Consider the following 22,401-nt stretch of genomic DNA (forward strand, 5'->3'; position numbering starts at 1 on the left):
GCTAATTAGGGTTTGATCACACTGACCAGTTAATTCCTTACACTCCTTGCAAACCTAGGCACCTAGTCTATTTATAATCTCATTATAATTAGATTAGGGCACGAAGCCCAAAACTCCTTCTAATCCTCTACATGGCCGGCCACCTAGAGTGATGAGGCCCATGATGGGCCTCGTCCTCTAATGCTCGATCTAGCCCCTTTGTGTGACCTTATAGGATCCGTCCAATTGGGCTTTGGGCTATTTTACTAGTCCAAAGATCGTTAGTACCTCTAGCTATGGCAAAACGACGACCCAAAAGTACGAACTTAATTATCTCCATAATTTGATCCATTTATATATCTAGTAATGGCAGTATGGCACACTACGAATACATAACTCCTTCAATCTCCCACTTGTCTGAGACAAGGGTGCAATATTCAAATTCCTTAAGTCAATATATGTGTCGATTTGATAATATGATTGCATCACATGTCGAGATCATATTAATCTACAAATCGTTTCTTGAAATCTGAGTTAGAATTACAAAACCAAATGATTACTATATAATGCATTTGAACGCGGCCACGTATTTTCTGAATTCTCCCTCTTCAAGCGACCATGACACATTTCCTAATTTAATAGGTAGACTCTATCCAATCTTGTGGTAACATGACTCCCACTCAACTTCTGAAATAACCGGGAAACACCCTTTATAATCTCCAGTTACGGCTAGACGTTTGAGTGTACCACAGTCACAACATCCATTGAATGAAATCAATGTTCCACTCATGTCAAAGGAATCCACTAATATATACGGAAGCTCTATACTTGAACTTCAAAGTAGGTCAATAGTTCGATCATGCATCATTCATGCATATCCAAGTGATTGACCGAGCATCACTATGCCCCTATAGCCCATGAAATTGCGCTATCCAATCAATCTTACATGTTAGTTCATTTATTGAAATCATTTATGTCTACTTTAATGATCTCGAACTAGGAACTCAAATAATATATGAATTTTGTTCACCTGTGGGGTTTCAATTCACCAGGTCATCAACCTGATGAGCCCATCAATTCATAATTATTTTGGACATTTTATTTAATTTCCAAAACCATAATTAAATAAGAGAAATAATAATTTCTATTTTAAACATAATTCTGCAAATTGATGCATTTCTCATGTAATATGTTTTCTCAAAACATATACAACTTAAATTACACAACTTGCTTCAATCCTAAGACTTTAATATGACTCTCATACCTTAGTCCATGGAAGGGGTTTAGTGGTTTCTCACTCATAATAAAACTTTGCAGAACACGACCTTCCGCTGGTCAATGATCTTATAATTGAGGTGATATCTCATATCCTTTTGTTTGGATTTGTGATGTGACTCTGGCTCCTTTGTTCTTGGGCAAAGGTGACCTGTTAGTCACATGACATTTTAATCTGAACTTCCTCTGTAACTATCTGACTATAGTTTAATACACATATTCTGACATTGAGTATGCAACATTGCTCTGCCTTGAACTCTTCAAGCTCACTGTCCTTCTCCATCCTGACACAAATATGCATTTAGATCACCATCTAGAATCATCTTGCCTGTTTGGAAAACTTGCATTCGTGTAACCTTTTGACAACTTGCTTAAATTACCATTTAACATAATAGCTAGAAGAATTCCTCTTAGTGCTTCTCAAGTACTCTAGGATTTGTTCCTGGTAACTCTCTGTACGCTTATTCTGAATTTGCTTGAAACTTTCTATACATGCACAAGTCATATGCAACATCTTGCTTTGTACATTTCATGGCACATGTAATGGATCCTTTTGCAGAAGCATAAGGTACGCTATCCATACAACTCCACTCTATTAGCTTTTGAAGGCATTGAGTCTTACTGAGTGTAATACCATGAAACATGGGAAGAAATCCTCTCTTAGAGTCTTGCTTCATGAATTTGTCAAGATCCTTATCAACATAAGTCTCTCGATTCATTCTAATCATTCTTCAAGATTCACTTCATGGATCTTAATTCCCAATATGTACTCAACATCTCCTAAGTCTATCATATTGAAACAATCTTTCTAACCATTGCTTGACTTATTCAAGCATCGATATATCATTTCATATGAACTGTATGTCAACTACATACTAGACTAAGAAGACCAATTACTCCCACTAAACTTCTTGTCTCTACAAGATTCCTTTTCGCTCTTTAAGGAAATCAAACTGTTTGATTGCCTAATTGAAACAAATGTTCCAACTTTCTAGGAATTCTTGATTTCAAACTCTTAGGGTGTATCATATACATGCTCACCACCAAGAACGTTTCATGAAGGTGATTTTGATATCCATAACTTGAATAATCCGAATAGGCTTACCCAACTAATAGGTTTGACCCTATTTGTAAGACTATTATGGACTAACACATCTTTACAAACATGGAGTCCATACTGGATTTCATGGCTTTAAGCCATTTCCTGAGTTGGCACTTATCCAAAGCTTGCTTGTAGGCCATGGATTCTAACCGTTCTAATAAGAAAATTTTAGAATCCACCTTTTCTCAGAATTTCAACAAACTGTTTGTTTTGATCCCAAGTGACCTACGATAGGTATGAGCAACAATAGAATTATTCTCTTCAACTCTTTGAAGCCTTTCATTCTAGTGGGACGATAGAAGCCTCGCTAGTTGAATTAGCTTGCTTCGACACAAGGTTTATCAAATTAGTTGATTTCATGTGCATTCGTCTCTGATGTAGTGTTATCCACATCCATTTGTTGCTCGTCTCGAATCTCATTCATCGAGATTTAACTTTACTCCCACTTGGCTTTGTAGGAAGACATTCTTTCTATAAAGACATTATCGCGAGCAACAAACACTTTGTTTCTACGCGATTGTAGGAATAATACCTCTTTGTTTTCATGAGAAAACCCATGAAGAACTATTTTTCTGATTTAGGGTGCATTATGTCATCTTTGTAAACATTTTACATTGATTTCATAACCCTTAATCCTGTTTAGAAAAGATAACTTTTGGAACATTTCCAAATCATAATTCTTATGACATCTTTTCTTCTGCTTTGGTTAAGTTTCTTGTTTAGTATATTCGCAATTGTTGTTGTTCTAATGCATATCCTCAAAACGATATTTGTAAATCATTAAATCTTGGATTGAACAATGGCAAGCAAAGTTTGATTCCTTCTTCATAAACATACACTTTAATTGTAATGTTTCTGGATTGTGAATTAATTCAACAATCCCCTTTAGATGATCATTCCTTTTGAGTTAAATTGTTCATCTCAAACTGATTTTACATTTCATTTTGAAATTTTGAACATTTCAATGTTTCCAAGCTTTACTTCATTAAGTAATTATCGATATATTTACTTAAATCGTTAATAAAAGCAATGAAGTAGTGAAATCTCTTTGCTAGTTTTGAACTTATTGGTCCACATACATCATATGTATGAGTACCAAAAGGTCATTTTAGCTTCTTTTACCCTTTCTAATAAAAGGCAACTTGGTCATCCTAACTTATCAAGCATGACTTCTAATTCTCAAGTGATTCATAATCATATAAGAATAAGAGTCCATCCATATCTTTGGATGTGCAAATGGTTAATGTGACCTAACCTTACTTGTTATAAGTAAGTGTATCATCTAAATTTTACTTTTGTGATTTACTTATATCAATGCCATAAAACAAAATTAACTCATATCTAGCAAAATGAAAGACAATTTATTACCTTGGTCATGGATCAACACTTGTCCAAGCCAAGTAAACCAAATTCGGTATTCAAAACAAGAAAACCGAAATATTGTCTCATCAAAACTGGAAATTGTTCTAAAATCATGATAAACTAATCAAAATTTAAAACTATGAAGCTATCTCTGGCCACTCAAACAATTCTAGTGCACCTTCAAGCTCCATTTCCTTGCTAGCTTCACTTGTTTACAGTTCCTGCGTAACATCACTATGTTAAGCACTGCAACTTGGTATCATATACCTAAGTGAAAGTTAAAATGTTTATTAACAAGAGTGTTAGGTAACTCTTACCTGTCACTTCATCCTAGTGAGGAAATTCTTGTTCAAGCACTGGCTTATTCTCCTTTCAGATAATCCTTTGCATGATTCTTGAGTAAATCAACTAGTTTGACTCCAGAATCTTCATCATCTTGACAAAGTTTCTCGAGGTCAAAACCATCATGTAAAGAATGCAGAATTGTATCATGAACCTGATGATCTTCATATGGTCTCCCTAACATACTCATGCGGTCAAATAGTTCAACCATCGAATCCACATAAATTTGTACTAACTGGCCTGGCAAGAGTTTTCTTGAAATTATCTCGCCATTGAGCTTGTAGGTTTCAAACCTAATACTTCTAGTCCAGTATTCGTCATTCTTAGGAACCATATTAATGATTTCCTTGACGTTTTCATCCATTTCTCCATCAACATGGGAATTCAGAATTCCATAGCAAACTTCACGTAAGCACTTAAATAAGAGATAAGGTTCATAGTTCATGAATCTTTTAGCCTAATCTTTTGGAATAGAAGATAACATCATATGCGCAATTCTCTCACATTCTGAAACATTTCTCAAATGCTTCTCAAGAGTCATGCCTGGACTAAATCTGCCCTCGATTGGTAAGTCTAAACGAAATTCAAGATTTTCGTTCCTTAGAACACTTCTAAGTTCGTTTTCCCAATCGTTGAAGTTGAGAAAGTTAAGCCTTTTTATCATCGTTGGAGGTAAAGAATTGTCATTATTGTTACGGCTACCCATCTATGTAAAAATAAGGCAAAGTATAATAATTATGTTTAATTTAAATTAAAGTACCATAAACGCATTCATTTGGTAACTTTAAAACACTTTATTCAATAATTAATTGATCCCAATTGAATTTTAAGTGATTCCAAGATCCTTTATTTGTGCAATAATTGACCGGACTTTGGCCCTACCATCAACCATTACATTTTCAAGGTGAGTAAACTCTTTACTGATTACAACTCTTGTAACTCTTGGTTGAATAATTAATCATCCCATGTTTAATTATTTCCCTTTACTTCAAGGTTCTAAACTCTTTAGGTAACCTTGTTGAGCATAACCAATTAAAAGTGTAAAATTTGTTTTACCCCCACTCCCCTAAGATATAATATGACACCCAGCTTTTGCATGACCCATCATAATTATCAAAGGTTTCATCGGGTTTTTAATTGGAAAAACCATCTCAATATTACTAGGACCTATATTCATTATGTTGTGATTATTTAGTGAACTCTAGCGCATCATCAATCAACATAAATAAAATCTAACATGAATAATCTACTAATGCAATAAAACATGACATAGTATGGCCCCTTAGTCCTAAGAAAACTAGAAATGAAAATGCTCCCACTTGAATCATCATGGATCTCCATCCACCTTGCTCCTCTGGGCCTTCACTTCATGGGCTTCTTTGAAATAACACTATTTAAATAACTATTTTATTTACTTTAAATAAAAGTTACAAAAATACTTAACGGTACGCAGACCGTATTTAGATTACAAAAATACATCACGATGCGCATATCGTATTTAAGAATCTATGGGCCACACTAGTCTATATATAGCATCATAATATCATATATTATAAAAGCGCCATATAATAAATCACTCAACATGTGTAACACCCTAGAAATTCCTTTCCTTTAAATATCCATTCTACTATTTAAAATACGATTTAGGAATAACTAAGACATTACCGCCACCGTGAAAACGGCTAAGGCAATTATCAAAGATACACAGCAGAAGACTCAAAATTAAAAACCGTTTAAACAAGTCAACTCAAAGGTCAACCAAACGAAAATAAAGTTTAAAACCAAACAAACAAAGTCAAATAAAATCAAACTACAACTTGGAACCATTAAAGGCCCTTATTCAAAACCGTTCCAAAACCAAACCTTTGTGTTAGTCCACATAAAATATGTCATAAATAAATAAAGCTTAAAACACCTCGTAACCTAATGAAAACTAGTAAGATTCACTCTTCTCTCATGCCCCATCATGATTATGATTCAATACCTGAAAAGTTTTATCTCTACTTGTTTCCACTACTCTCCATTAAAATTGGGTCATCATAAGGCCAAGGTAAAGACATGGCCACACACACAAACATACACAATCAGCAAAGCTGAGTACATATGCGTAAATTAACCACACTAACATGCTTTCACCTATCAACACACTTACCTCATTGCACCTGTTTACAAGCACACACATCAATCAACAAAACACAATGACTAGACACTAAATAATTCATTTAGCGTTGATTACGCATCGAACGGGTTTCCTCCTACTAACCTCCCCCAAATAAATTGAGGTTAATTGACACGGGAGCTAACCGTGCCAGTGACAAAACCACTCAAAGGTGGCGAAATTCCTGCGCATAATAATAAATAAAAAGGAATGTACAGCGTCCTGTACTCCATTAGAAGTTATGGTTAAATATAAAACCCCATAACTCTCCCCATTGTTCATACTCAAGGTATATACGTTCCAAGAGTTTTGGTGCGTAATCTCTTTCACTTTACGTTATTTACCTTTTATTGAACTTGGTGATGACTCTCAAAGCATCATAAAACAATCAACAATAATTATTCAATCAACCAAACATGCCAAATTAATTCTTGAACATTTAGTGACCACATATTATTTAATGTTGAACACTTTTTAATTCTACCTCAGTGTCAAAGACACCTTAAACGCATAATGCGCCAAAAATCGTATCTCTCGGTGTTAAAAACACCTTAAGTGCACAAAGGCACCAACATACAATTTATTCCTTGTGTACATAGACACTTATATAGCTCCTTCCTCATGCTTAAAGCATCAATAAAAATTATTTGAACCATAATAAAATTCCTTTTCAATATTCCAAACATAATTAAACATGTAGTTTAATTAATCATGCCTTCTAACATGCCATAAATAAAAATGTGGTTCAAACACAACATGCCCAAAATATAATTTTCCAATCCATAACCATCACAAATAATTCATGCTACACAATTCAATCACGAACACCATAAATTCACAATTCCATACATAAACCTTAGCATGATACTACTTGTAATTGATTGAAATCAAACCTAGCATGATTCCACATCATCAAAATATGCTAAGTACGCGTACGTACCTCAAATAAGCCCTTAAAGTAGCCGATTACACTACAACAATTCCCGAATTAAGTCTCCTACATAAAGGGACAATAATACTATATTAATTCTCCTTGTATACACAATTTTCAGCAACTTAAAGTCACTTTAAATAACTTATAATAATCTAAAAATTATTTAAAAACCCCTAATTAAACTCCTTTTTAATGGATAATCACACCCTTTTATTAAAAATCACAATTATACTACTTTAAATAAAATTCCAACATTTTAAACTAATAAAAAATCCTTTAAAACTTCATCAAAATACATCTTTATACTTAAATTATCCATAGAAACATTAAATTATCTCTTACCCCTTTTAAAGTCGATCAAGGATAAAATTTAAAGCATAAAAAAAAAAACATCGTTAAAAATCAAAAACTGCCCGAAAATAATATTTAGAGTCTGAATTTGGCCACGAGAGGGTGGTGCTCACTACCAAAGGTAGTGAGTCTTTTTTAAAACATTGTTTTCACACGAAAAACACTACTTGTTTTTATCAAAATCGGAGGAGTTCAGAACTGATCAGGATTAAAACGGGATTAATATTAACGAACGGAAATCTAATAATTAAAACATGAATTTACGTGTTCAAAATAATCTGGAATTAAGTTAAACTAATAAGTAGTTATAATCACCAAAATTTCAAAACATCATTACTATAAAAGCCCTAAATCAATTATTCATAAAAACCCTAAAATCATGATTTTCAATAATTAAAACCCTAGGTTATAAAATTTACAAAATCTGAAAATTATAAAGTTTAATCATCAAAATACAATTTGATACTAATTAAATTAATTTCAAACAATAAAATTAAAACCCATAAATCAATAATTATAATTACACAAATTAATAAAACAAAGGAGAGAGAAAATAAGACTAACCTTTTTGTGTGGGAAATTTTTGGGGATTCATGGGGTATTTATAGAGTAGAAAGTGTAGGGTTAAATTTGGGCTTATAAAAATGTGGGCTTGAGTTATGGGATAGGGCTTAAGTTATGGGTTTTGGAATGGGTTATTCCAATAAGAGTATGTAGGAATAATCGCAAATTATAAGGTGGACCATGGTCCACCTTACTCTGTGTGCACCACCCGCATACGACACCGTTTTAAATATTTTTATCTTTTTAGTTTCCCTTCCCCTGTACTTCTCACCATTTCATTTCTCATTCCACCTCCATCTCTGTTTCTCAAACTCCATTTGCCTCCTTCCTCAAGATAAATTGTTAAATATAAATCAAGTAATTGTTTTCTAAATCTCATTAATTTTTCCGATCTATAATATTTCTCTTTTAGCAACTTTATTTAAAATCCAAAGTAGTTGTGAAATTTTCGGCGAATTGGATATGGTTGAGCTTGAAATTGATGAGACTCTACTAGATTTGCTTAGTAATTCTTATTGATTTGGAAGGATCTATTGATTTGTTGGAAATTTCGAAAACGACTTATGCATTTGATTTGATAGAATTGAATTGAAATGATGAGAGGAATAGGAAGAGGACAAAGAAAGAATCAAATTAAAAAGAAGGGCATATCGGGTATGCATACAGAGGATTTCTCATATGTTGTTTGTTTTTCATCTTTGAGAAATAAAGGTGATGGAGGTCCCTATCCTTTTTATCAATGATCGCACATGTGTCTTCCAGTCTTCCTACCCTTTTTGATTTTTGGAATGGCAATGTGTCTTCCTATTATTGGCTCATTGCTTTATTTGTAGTGATAATGAACATGTATTTTAATAAATTGAAAAAAATAGCAACTTGAAAATATATTGATATAAAATAGTTGATGTATACAATAAACACAAAAGATCTTGATATTAAAGATTAAATTAAAAAAAACAAACTAATAATTTTGTATAATTAATATAATTTTTAAAATGTGTATTTTGAACACTATACATTTTCTAAATGAACATACATATTTTTTATATGAACATCAAATTGATAATAAGTCATAATATATTTTAATTTTATATAATTAATATGAACACACTACATGATCATGTTATGAGCATCAAATTGTAAAAAAAAAAAAAAAAAGTATTAATTATTTATAATTCAATGACTAATAATTTTGAGCAAGTGTTCATATTTAATCTTGATACGGTTCATATTTCATATGTTATAGTTGTACACATGTGATTTCAGCAAGTGGTGTTCTTAATTTGAACACAGTGCATATAAAAATGAACATTAAATAATTATATATGAACATCAACATAATCCAAGTCAATACAAATCTTTATTTTGATCGTATCTCTTAAATTAATTTATTTTTCGGTCCACGATATAACAAAAATCACAATACTTCTAACTAATCAGTAATCATACATGCAAAAAACTAAAATCAAATTTTTATATAATATTATTAAGTATGTTTGATTATAATAATTTTGAACATTTTAACTTTATTAAATGAACTCACACTATTTCGATATGAACATCTATTAACTCTGATTTATAAACATTTGTTTTGTTTCTTATTTATGTATCTTTATTTTTAAATGAACATGTTATATGTTTCTTATGAACATTTGCGTTAGACATTTGAACATGTTATATATCTTAACATAGACCATGTATATTAGGTTGTTTAACCATACTCATTATTAGTATATTTCAATGAATACAGATGTAACCGTATTAGTGGAAACTAAAGAGTCCGAATTAATGAAGAAACAAGTTAATTAGAAGTGACGGTAAAAAAATGATATATGCGTATAATGATTATGCATTTAGGTTTAGGTGCAATGCAAGGAATGAAATGCTGACGCTGCTTGTTCTTCTAAAACTTCATCTTTATTTTTTCGCTTTTGATTTATGTGTTTTTAAAATTTTGTCAAAATTTGGGATTATGAACATATTAGGTTAATTATTTGAACATTTGGTACTTTTCTTATGAACATTTAATTTAATTCAGATTTATGTAATATATTTTAATCTTATAAGATATCTGAACATGTTATATGTTTCTTATGAACATTTGAGTTAGAAATTTGAACATTTCTCTAGGCACTCTATATACAATCTGTACATCTTGTACATTGATATCAACTCATTTGTTGTATAGCAAGTATAGAGTGCAGCTATTTTCTTCAAAATGTCTCAAAAGCCAACCACAAAATACTGCATCATTTTGTGGGAGGTTGACATAAAGTAATGCCCCAAATCCCGTTTCTTGCACTGGTTTCTTCTGTCGTGGGGTTAAGTTACTCACAAACTTCATAAACTTAACATGTATCACTCTAACGCTCAACATGTCTTCTTCATCCTTTAAAACTTCATTATCATCACTCAAATTAACAACATCATTTGCATCAAACAACTCCTCATCATACATTTTCTTTTTCTTTTTTTTCTCTCTAAGTCTACATTTTTCGACTTTCGGAATAGCCTTTGGTTAATTTTGTACTCCCTTAGGTGATTTATGAACTTCCTTTTAGATGATTTTTTTTACACTCCTTCACACAAAACTTTCTATGTTCTGAACCCCTTTCTTTTTTGTTTTGAACTCCCTTCTTTGAATTCTGAACTTCCCGTGCTCTTTGGAACTCTTTCATCTGAACTTCTTGTGCTTCTTCAATTCGAACATTCTGTGCTTCTTGGGAGCTTTTGCTTCTTGTCATTCTGCTACTTACAGGAACTTCCTCCAGCCTTTTTTTGTTTGCAACAACATGTTTTCTTCTTTTTCCAGAACTGTTTTGAACATTAAGTCAATTTAATTAAGCAAATGAATATTTTTATATAGTAAATGAACACATATGAAAATAAAAATGAACAAAAATTATACAAATATTTTACCTCTAAGATGGTTTGGAAGACTTTACTAAAGGCTGAGCACCATTCTAAGCAATCTCTCTAAGTGCAAAAGTTGTTGTAGGTTGTTCAGTTTCTTCTGATTGGAGTTCAGAAGTTTTTGTAGGTGGTTCAATGGATTTTGTAGGGGGTTCCCCTTTTTTTTTTTTTCTTATTGGGGTTCAGAAGCTTTTGAAGTGGGTTTAGTGTTTTTTGGTGGCTTATTAGAAAATTATGGGGGCTTTTTGGTTGCTTCTGGTTGCTTCGCAGAAGTTTCAAGTGGCTTTCCAGTTGTTTCTGGTTGCTTCTCAGAAGTTCTAAGGGGCGTTTCAATTGCTTCTGGTGGCTTTCGAGAAGTTGTAAGGGGTTTTTAAATTGCTTGTGATGGAATATCAGAAGTTGTAGGGGGTCTTTCAGTTGCTTGTGATGGCTTATCAGAAGTTTCAGGGGGTTTGTCAGATGCTTCTGGTTGCTGTTCAGATGTCTTCAATGGTTGTTCATTGGTATTTGGTGGTAGATAAGATGTTTGTGGCGGTATTTCAGATGCATGATTGGGTTGGTTAGTGGTTTATGAAGGTTGATCAGATTTTTGTAGGGGCTTATCAGTAGTTGGACTATTAATAAAAAAATAAACAAGATAATGAAAAACAATTAACATCTAAACAAATTTTGACATCATAAAGCACAAAATATATGAACATGAAACATAACATATAAGAACATAAACATTGAAGTGGGGCTTTTCAATGTTTTTTGGGGATGTTTAGTGATTATTGTTTGTTGTTCAAAAGTTTCTAAAGGGTGTTCAATACTTGGTGTAAAAATCAAATATTAAACATATTATTACTTCATCATTAATAATAAACAAATTATTACTTTATAAAGCACATATATCTGGAAATGAAGTACAACGTATATGAACATCAAACATATATGAACAAAAATATACATCTTAAATATAATGTTTGAAATTTCTTTGTTTAATTCTTCCAAAGGTTTTTGATCAACAATTGGACTTTTCTTCTGTAAATCATCTATTTTCTTCCTTTTTGGTAATCTGACCTTGAACATTTGACTAATTGTACTGTTAAAAAATTTAGGGCTTTAATTAAGTATTTAATTCTAAAAATTAACAATTAAAGATAAAATTGCGATTTTGAACAATAAATTACTTACACATCTTCATCTTCTTCAATAGGAGTAGATACTTTTGATTTTCTACAAAAAAAAAAAATGTAAACAACAATTAGTAGTAGAAGATAGTTTCGAAGTAAAAAATTGTTGAATTACAGCATAATCGTAGCAAATTCAATGAAATTTAAGAATTTTTCACCTTTTCAAAGGAGTTTTCCTTAGCTTGTGTTTTTCATCTTTAACCATGGCAAAATAGTGCAGTTTTTAGAGAGAGAAAAATGGTGAGAGGAGAGAGAAATAAAAATGGATAAAATGATGAAGGTTTTTAATTTAAGAGAGGAAATTTTAAAATAATAAAAAAAGAGAGAAATGCAGTTGGAGAAAGGAGCTCTGTTTTCTTTTTTTAAAACTGATTCATGTGTGGGCTGAAATCTGTTGGGCGTGAGAGTGTGGGCTTCTTCTGTTGGACGGCCGGTTGGGCCTGGTGCACATATTTCTATGTGCACCATGGTGCATGCAATACTAATTGAGGAATAATTTACATTTCCCAATAATTAATAAACGTTTGGCCCAAAACATATTTTACTTTTATAAAACTTTATATTTAAAATTCTTTAACCCTTTAAAATATTTAATTAAAATACTTGAGCCCTTGACAATACATTTTATTAATACTTAAATACTTTATAAAAATACATAAAAATACAGGGTATTACAGTCTACCCCCCTTAAAAGAAGTTTCGTCCTCGAAACTTAGGTACGAAAACTTTAAAAACTCATTTAAAGGCAAATAAATACTTAAAATCTCAAAAACTTTTCTTAATACTTTTAGTTGCTGTACTTTTGTGATACTTCCTTTCTACCTCATCTATTCGTTCACACACAAACTAGTGTGTAAAGTAACCAACTTGCTGACCTAATTACACAAAATAATGTGTAAGATAACAACTTTACTAACAAACTCACACTAGCATTAGTGTAAGAATCAACTTTGGTAATAAACTTACACATCTTAGTGTGTAAAATAATCAAACTTATCAAAGAAATCGGTGTAAAGCACTTTAAAATGCCAAAAATAAGGAAAAAGCGCGTAATTCTATCGCACTCTACCCCCCTTAAAGAAAACGAGTTACACCCCCGTAACTCCACTTAACTCAACTTTAGAATCATGTTGATCTTTTCTCATTCCATCCTTGGTAAGGTCATAACACTTCTCTGTATGCATTCTTTGTTGCGAACCAAAATTCTTATTAATTCTTACTCATTATACCAAACATAATCAATTTCCATCTATACTATCTTTCACCCATCCTCTTGTAAAATTATGAAGCACTTTGATATTCGAAACTTTGATTTGTCTAGCTTTTACATGATCAAATTGGCAGAACTCAATAGATCTCTTTGCAACTCGTACCTTTAGTTAATGTTCTTTCACAATGACTTATGAAATTGTCTTATACTTTACCAAGGTCCGATAATATGCCAAGTTATTTGTCACTTTACCAATTCTATGCAAATTCATATATATTTCTATATACTTTGGCTCAAATTTTCTTTCTTACCAAAATTCATCTTTTGTCTTATGGGTTACACTTTCAAATACACTTGTGCCTTGTCCGTTGTTTAACTTGCACTACTCAGATCAAATCCATTCATTTATACTTTTCTTGCTTCGGTCACTAATGTTCCCCAACATAGTGAACTTTCATGGTTCTTTTATTCCAACCTCAAAATATTGCCATATCAATGCTGGCTTGTATGGTGACTTTGTTACATCCTTTTATGAAATTGAATACGCTTGTTTTCTGCATAAATTCCCCTGTCAAATATTAGTTCGCTATTATGCCAATGGGTGGAGGTTGTAATCATCTCCAATGTATTACCAAAGTTCTCCTGTATACCTCCTTCTAGGATTTTGAAAGAAATTAGGAATTTTTATCTGACATGATATTTTCAGGAACTCCATGTAATCTCACAACGAATTTGATGTAAGCCTTTGCAAGTTGCTTCATTTTTGAAGTCTCCTTCATTGGGTTTTAAACATTGCGGACTTAGACAATCTATCCACCACAATCTGAATAAATTAATCACTCTAAACCCTCAATACACCTTTACCAAATTATTTTTGCAGCTTGTCCTTTTCTAGTTGTATTTCACTTTCCTTCCGTTATATTTCCTTTAAACTTCTTACTCTTACAAAGTATACTCAAGCTTTTATCTCCATGAATATTTAAATGACATATCCTCTTACAAATTCGATCAAATTCACACTCTCTACTTGATTTTTTTTTCTTCATTTCCTCGAATATTGTTGGTCTCATGATGTAGTTACCCCAACATTTTTTTAACTTTTCTTTTCCAACACTTTCGAGGAGATTAATTTCCTTATTCCCCCTTAACTTTAACATTATTAGCAACGTATTTGCCCAATACATTGCTTCCCTTTCAATGACATTGAATGTCTCTTCCACGGTCCTTTATTAACTCCAATAATTTCTTGTTACATATTTAAATCCTTATGTGTGAGAGTCTATCTCAAACTTTAAACTTTAAAATTCATTCACATATAATCATTAATTTATACAAAGTTATTTCACACTTATTACTTTCCAAGAACTTCCAATTATTCTTCTCCAAGGCATTCACTTGTTAATAATCCTTTCGAATCTATCAAAATCTTCCACACCATTGTCCAACTTAAACCTCAACAACAATTGTTTTAGCCCGGAGTCCATAATTCACCGCTTCTATCCCTGTTACATCAATATTTCCTCTTATCCCAAGGTTTCCCAAAATGGTCCTTTCTCAATCACAACTCACACTCGGGAAAAAACTTGCGTGCATTTGCTTCTCTCTAAGCATCAACACGTTTTATTATAGATGTTCACATCGTCCTTTCCTTCCCATTCTTAGAATTCACCAAAATACCTTCAATGAAAATACTGAATTCCATAAGTCCATGGAAATTATAGGTGATTCATTATCCCAAAAGGCAAAAATAAAAACTCGAATCGTCCAAACCTTGTCATAAGCGCCAAATTCTAAATATCCTCTTTCGAATATTTTTACTTAGTAGTTCTATCCTCAAGTTGAATCTCGAAATTAAATTTGCTCCTTTCAGTTGATCAAACAAATGTCGCTTTAAAGCAAAGGATAATTATACTTCTTTGTCACATTGATCAATCCCCCATAGGCACTTTACAGACACTTCAATCCCTTTCTTTAACAATTACATGCGCTCTCCAGGGTGATGTAACCTTCTTTCAATGACTTCAATAGTATCTTTCAACCCCCTTTAAGCAATGCAACATTAACCCTTTCTCCACACGCAAATATGTCCATATAATACCTCAAACTTCACTTAACTTTTATATCCTTGCTTATATTTCCCATGCTTACATCTTTCCTCCAATTAAATCCATAATCTTTCTTCTAGCATCCCTTGAATAAATCTCGTGACTCCTAAATAATCTCAACTTCAATCACCTCATATACAATCCTTACTCAAGTTATTTCAACACATCTCAATCAAATTCATAAATCTTGTCATAAATTAAACTCTTTCTCCTTTATGACATTTTTACATCCATAGTTCAATATTCTCAACACTTTCAAGTATACAGCGTCTTCATAATTCAAATTTCCTTAAGTTTCAAGAGTTACTCAAGCCGCCTTCAAACTTTTTATCATTTCCAAAATATTCCTTTAAAGCTCTTTAGCCATTTTGTTGAACTTTCGCCTACCTTCTTTCTTGATTTGATTCCTTATCTTTATTTTTGATCTCACCTTCCTTTTAGCTAATATATGAATTGATTATTTATAATTCAATTCAATCAAACTCCCAAAGACTTTATGTCTTGAAAACCACCCTTAAACTCATAGTTCGCCATCCTTCAACTCATTCCCTTAAGTTTAAAGCAATATCATTTCCTTGAATACCGAGAGATCTTAACAACTTGGAGTACTTCTCAAAACCAAGTAATTTTTTCATTTCCACTTAATTAAACCTCACTATCTTTTCTTTCTATCTGCATGAAAAACTGGTAAAACTTATTTCGGGTTTGTTATCTCAAACATCTCCAAATAAGATCGGATGTATTCATAACTTGTTCGTTCCCACTGACATGGTAAAAATCAAATATCTCCAGTACTTACCATACAAACTTTTATTCACTCTCAAATTCTCAAGACAAAAATTGTTTTTAAACAACTTGTATAACTCTTTAACTCAACCGTCAAAACTTCAGGAATTGATCTCCCTTTGGTATATATATAGTTTTCACTTCTTATTACCATCTTGTTTCACCTTTTTCCCACTATGGGATTGTTGGTGGTTATTCATCCTTTCCTCCTTGGCAATCTGTCAAGCTTGCCTTACTACCTTGTTCAAATAATTCCATTATTAAAATTGCTTCTTGTTACCATACTTTCTTGATGATAAAACTGGTTGCTATATAGGTTGGGTTGAAACACTTAGCTTCCTCTTATTCTAATCAACTAACACCAACCACTAAATTAAACTCAATCAAGAAACAATTATCATTTAATTCGAATTAAGGTTTAAGGTAAATTTTTTTTTTATGTCCTCATTCCCAATAATTCGAATACATAAAATCTTGATTGATAAACAACCAAAATTCATATACTTAAACAAACAATAAAAAAAAAAAAAAAATATCCCCATTAACTGCTACTCACAAAGGGAAGAAAGAAATGAGTAGTACTTGGAAAACAATAGAAATCATAAGGTTGTTGAACAACTCTAAAAGATTAGGGGAATAAATTCAAGAATTTTCTCCAAAATGATAGCATTGCTACCCATAATGAATCCTTGAAGTAAAATAGTTATCCTCATATCCCAAGTGAAAGAATAAATACTCATAACTCCTAAATAACATGTGTCAATATTCTCAAGGTTGAACATGTGACAATGTATTTAAGGTCCAACATAACAAGAGTCCTCAATATTCCAACAAGATCATAACTTCTCAAAACTCCAACCATATATTAAAATATATATGCTCAATTCTCCATCCCAAATTAAATAACTTTAATCATAAGAAATGATAAGTCACTAAGCTTAAAATGTCAAACTTCAATTGATCCGCATTGAGTATCCCTCAACTCATATAATAACTTTCATCATTACTCATCTCTAATCAATTCCTATGCTCACCTCTCTTGGGCTCTTGTTCAATTTCGATTCCAATTCAAACTCATACTCAAAGAAAAAACATATTCCTCAGAATAGATAATATCCCAAATGATTTCATCCTTAAGCTCCTTAACCATATGCATTAAAATCAATCTCTTTATCCTTATAACTTGGTGTCTCCATACACAAGTGTACAAAGCTCAAATTACTCATTTTTAATCTCTAGACAACGTATCTTAACAACAAATTATCCCAAAAACAATACTCACATTCATGTGATGATGTGCATCCAAAATTTCTTCGAAAATACATCTCAAATAAGACCATTGAAGCGAACCATCCTAACATAAGCAATTGAACTCTCAAAATCCTTAACATTTCTCAAAATTCTCATCATAGAAACTCACAGGGTATAGGTTTAGGGATCCTACAAGAAAACGGGATTAACTACCAATAGAAAACCCTTCCCATAACCTTATAATACAGTTCTTGCAGAAAATTAAGTTCGATGTTCAATCAAACAATCTTGATAGCTCACATATAATGATTCACATATTACATGTTGTCATCAATAAACATTTAGTCATACAACATGCTTGAACACCTCTGAAAAAATATATATATGCACATAGGAAAGAAATTAAATTCTAGCCTATATGCCCTTTCTTCTCCTACCCAAGCTCACCAACATGCTTATAAAAGCTTTTAACACATATTTCTTACCTCAATCCTTGCTTTCCTGCAACATGAACAAACTAAAAATATTTTGACTCTTTTTTTTTTTTTTTTTTTTTTTTTTTTTTTTTTTAATTTTTTTTTTAATTTTTTTTAAAGAAATTCAAAAATAAGCTTTGAAAAAGACCAAAAAATTTTCGGCTTTCTAAAAAAAATTGGACATCCTTAATAAAAAAAAATTCGGATGTTCTTCATAAAAAAAATTTGGTCATTCCTAAAATAAAAACAAAAATAAAATTCAAAACAATTTAGTTTAACACCGTTTAATTAAATAAGAACTTGGCCAAGTTTTAAAACAAAACACTTTAAAATACATTTTTTTTTTTTGCTTTAGTGGTAATTAAATCTCAACCAAAGCTCCCAGATACCACTTTGTAACACCTTAGAAATTCCTTTCCTTTAAATATCCATTCTACTCTTTAAAATACGATTTAGGAATAACTAAGACATTACCGCCACCGTGAAAACGACTAAGGCAATTATCAAAGATACACAGCGGAAGAATCAAAATTAAAAACCGTTTAAACAAGTCAACTCAAAGGTCAACCAAACGAAAATAAAGTTTAAAACCAAACAAACAAAGTAAAATAAAATCAAACTACAACTTGAAACCATTAAAGGCCCTTATTCAAAACCGTTCCAAAACCAAACCTTTGTGTTAGTCCACATAAAATATGTCATAAATAAATAAAGCATAAAACACCTCGTAACCTAATGAAAACTAGTAAGATTCACTCTTCTCTCATGCCCCATCATGATTATGCTTCAATACCTGAAAAGTTTATCTCTACTTGTTTCCACTACTTTCCATTAAAAATGGGTCATCATAGGGCCAAGGAAAAGACATGGCCAAACACACAAACACACACAATCAGCAAAGCTGAGTACATAAGCGTAAATTAACCACACTAACATGCTTTCACCTATCAACACACTTACCTCATTGCACCTGTTTACAAGCACACACATCAATCAACAAAAACACAATGACTAGACACTAAATAATTCATTTAGCGTTGATTACGCATCGAACGAGTTTCCTCCTACTAACCTCCCCCAAATAAATTGAGGTTAACTAACACGGGAGGTAACCGTGCCAGTGACTAAACCACTCAAAGGTGGAGGAATTCCTGCGCATAATAATAAATAAAAAGGAATGTACAGCGTCCTGTACTCTATTAGAAGTTATGGTTAAATATAAAACCACATAACTCCCCCCATTGTTCATACTCAAGGTATATACGTTCCAAGAGTTTTGGTGTGTAATCTCTTTCACTTTATGTTATTTACCTTTTATTGGACTTGGTGACGACTCTCAAAGCATCATAAAACAATCAACAATAATTATTCAATCAACCAAACATGCCAAATTAATTCTTGAACATTTAGTGACCACATATTATTTAATGTTGAACCCTTTTTAATTCTACCTCAGTGTCAAAGACACCTTAAACGCATAATGCGCTAAAAATCCTATCCCTCAGTGTTAAAAACACCTTAAGTGCACAAAGGCACCAACATACAATTTATTCCTTGTGTACATAGACACTTATATAGCTCCTTTCTCATGCTTAAAGCATCAATAAAAATTATTTGAACCATAATAAAATTCCTTTTCAATATTCCAAACATAATTAAACATGTAGTTTAATTAATCATGCCTTCTAACATGCCATAATTAAAAATGTGGTTCAAACACAACATGCCCAAAATATAATTTTCCAATCCATAACGATCACAAATAATTCATGCTTCACAATTCAATCACGAACACCATAAATTCACAATTCCATACATAAACCTTAGCATGATACTACTTGTAATTGATTGAAATCAAACCTAGCATGATTCTACATCATCAAAATATGCTAAGTACACGTACGTACCTCAAATAAGCCCTTAAAGTAGCCGATTACACTACAACAATTCCCGAATTAAGTCTCCTACATAAAGGGACAATAATACTATATTAATTCTCCTTGTATACACAATTTTCAGCAACTTAAACTCACTTTAAATAACTTATAATAATCTGAAAATTATTTAAAAACCCCTAATTAAACTCTTTTTTAATGGATAATCACACCCTTTTATTAAAAATCACAATTATACTACTTTAAATAAAATTCCAACATTTTAAACTAATAAAAAATCCTTTAAAACTTCATCAAAATACATATTTATACTTAAACTAGATGAAGCTCGTGCGATGCACGATTTGTTTGAATTTTCTAAAATATATATATATTTTTATTTATGTGCTAAAATTTGTTACATATTAGATAAAATTCATAAAATCAAAAGATAATATTTTATATTTAATTAATTTAAAATTAAAAATATGATTCGTCAATTTTGCTTACGTGAAATTTGATTTAATTAATTCTAAAAGAAATTAATAATCTCTTATTTCATTGGTTACCACTAAAATTTATTATCCTACATGGCGCGCTAAGATAATTAAATCCTATGTGGCTCTTTAAAAACTTGTCTAAAAGAAATTAATAATCTCTTATTTAATTGGCTACTACTATGATTTATAATCCTACATGGCGCGCTGAGAAAATTAGATCCTACGTGGCTCTCTAAAAACTCGGGAAAAAAACTCCCTTATATATATATATATATATATATATATATATATATATATATATATATATATATATATATATATATATATATATATATATATATATATATATATATATATATATATATAAGATTATCCATAGAAACATTAAATTATCTCTTACCTCTTTTAAACTCAAGGATAAAATTTAAATCATAAAAAAAAAACATCGTTAAAAATCAAAAACTGCCCGAAAATCATATTTAGAGGCTGAATTTGGCCATGGGAGGGTGGTGCTTACTACCAAAGGTAGTAAGTCTTTCTTAAAACATTGTTTCCACACGAAAAACACTATTTTTTTTTAATCAAAATCGGAGGAGTTCAGAACGTGATCGGGATTAAAACGGGATTAATATTAACGAACGGAAATCTAATAATTAAAACATGAATTTACGTGTTCAAAATAATCTGGAATTAAGTTAAACTAATAAGTAATTATAATCACCAAAATTTCAAAACATCATTACTATAAAAGCCCTAAATAAATTGTTCATAAAAACCCTAAAATCATGATTTTCAATAATTAAAAACCCTAGGTTATAAAATTTACAAAATCTGAAAATTATAAAGTTTAATCATCAAAATATAATTTGATACTAATTAAATTAATTTCAAACAATAAAATTAAAACCCATAAATCAATAATTATAATTACACAAATCAATAAAACAAAGGAGAGAGAAAATAAGACTAACCTTTTTGTGTGGGAAATTTTTGGGGATTCATGGGGTATTTATAGAGTAGAAAGTGTAGGGTTAAATTTGGGCTTATAAAAATGTGGGCTTGAGTTATGGGATAGGGCTTAAGTTATGGGTTTTTGAATGGGTTATTCCAATAAGAGTATGTAGGAATAATTTACATTGCCCAATAATTAATAATCGTTTGGCCCAAAACATATTTTACTTTTATAAAACTTTATATTTAAAATTCTTTAACCCTTTAAAATATTTAATTAAAATACTTGAGCCCTTGACAATACATTTTATTAATACTTAAATACTTTATAAAAATACATAAAAATATGAGGTATTACAACATGCTTGTCTAAACTACAACATCGAATGTTCATAATAAAGTAAACGCATTTCCTAAAATATCTTATAGTTTAATCATAATTAGATAATATCATATATTATTCATGACCGTTTATGAAATATCATATATTTAATTTAGTCATGAGATAGAATCAAATCATATTTTAATGTAGAAAGATAAATCATATTTAGTCTTCCATGATTATCCTAATAAATTTAGGAGATTCTATCCTAATTACTAGCCAATCAAATAATTTTAAAATCAAATATATCCTAATCTAATTATGGGATAATCACATTATTTAAATCAATTATTATCCTTTTGGAATATGCTTATAATATCCTAGTCAATCTTATCCAAAATTAACCACTTTAATTAGGATAATTACCAATTTAACAACTTTAAATATGGATAATATCAAATATAACAACTTTTGAATATTTGATTTTTTCCTAAAATAAAAGATTTTATCCAAATAAAACCGATTTTATCTTTTAAAATAAAAGATCACATTTTAAAATATTCTATCTTATCCAAAATAAAACTAATTTTATCCCAAAATAATTCATAATTATCTTGAAATAATTTTCAAAATAAGATAATTTTTTTTTTGAAAAATCGCAAGCCACCATCGCCGGCCACCGTGGTTGGCTAGCCGAAGCTAGCCACGGTGGCTGGCTGCCTTGACGACATCCACTACCGTAAGGGCAGCAGCGCGGCAGCAGCGCCAGTA

Source organism: Chenopodium album, chromosome 8 (assembly GCF_948465745.1).
Source record: "Chenopodium album chromosome 8, dcCheAlbu1.1, whole genome shotgun sequence".
NCBI lineage: Eukaryota > Viridiplantae > Streptophyta > Magnoliopsida > Caryophyllales > Amaranthaceae > Chenopodium > Chenopodium album.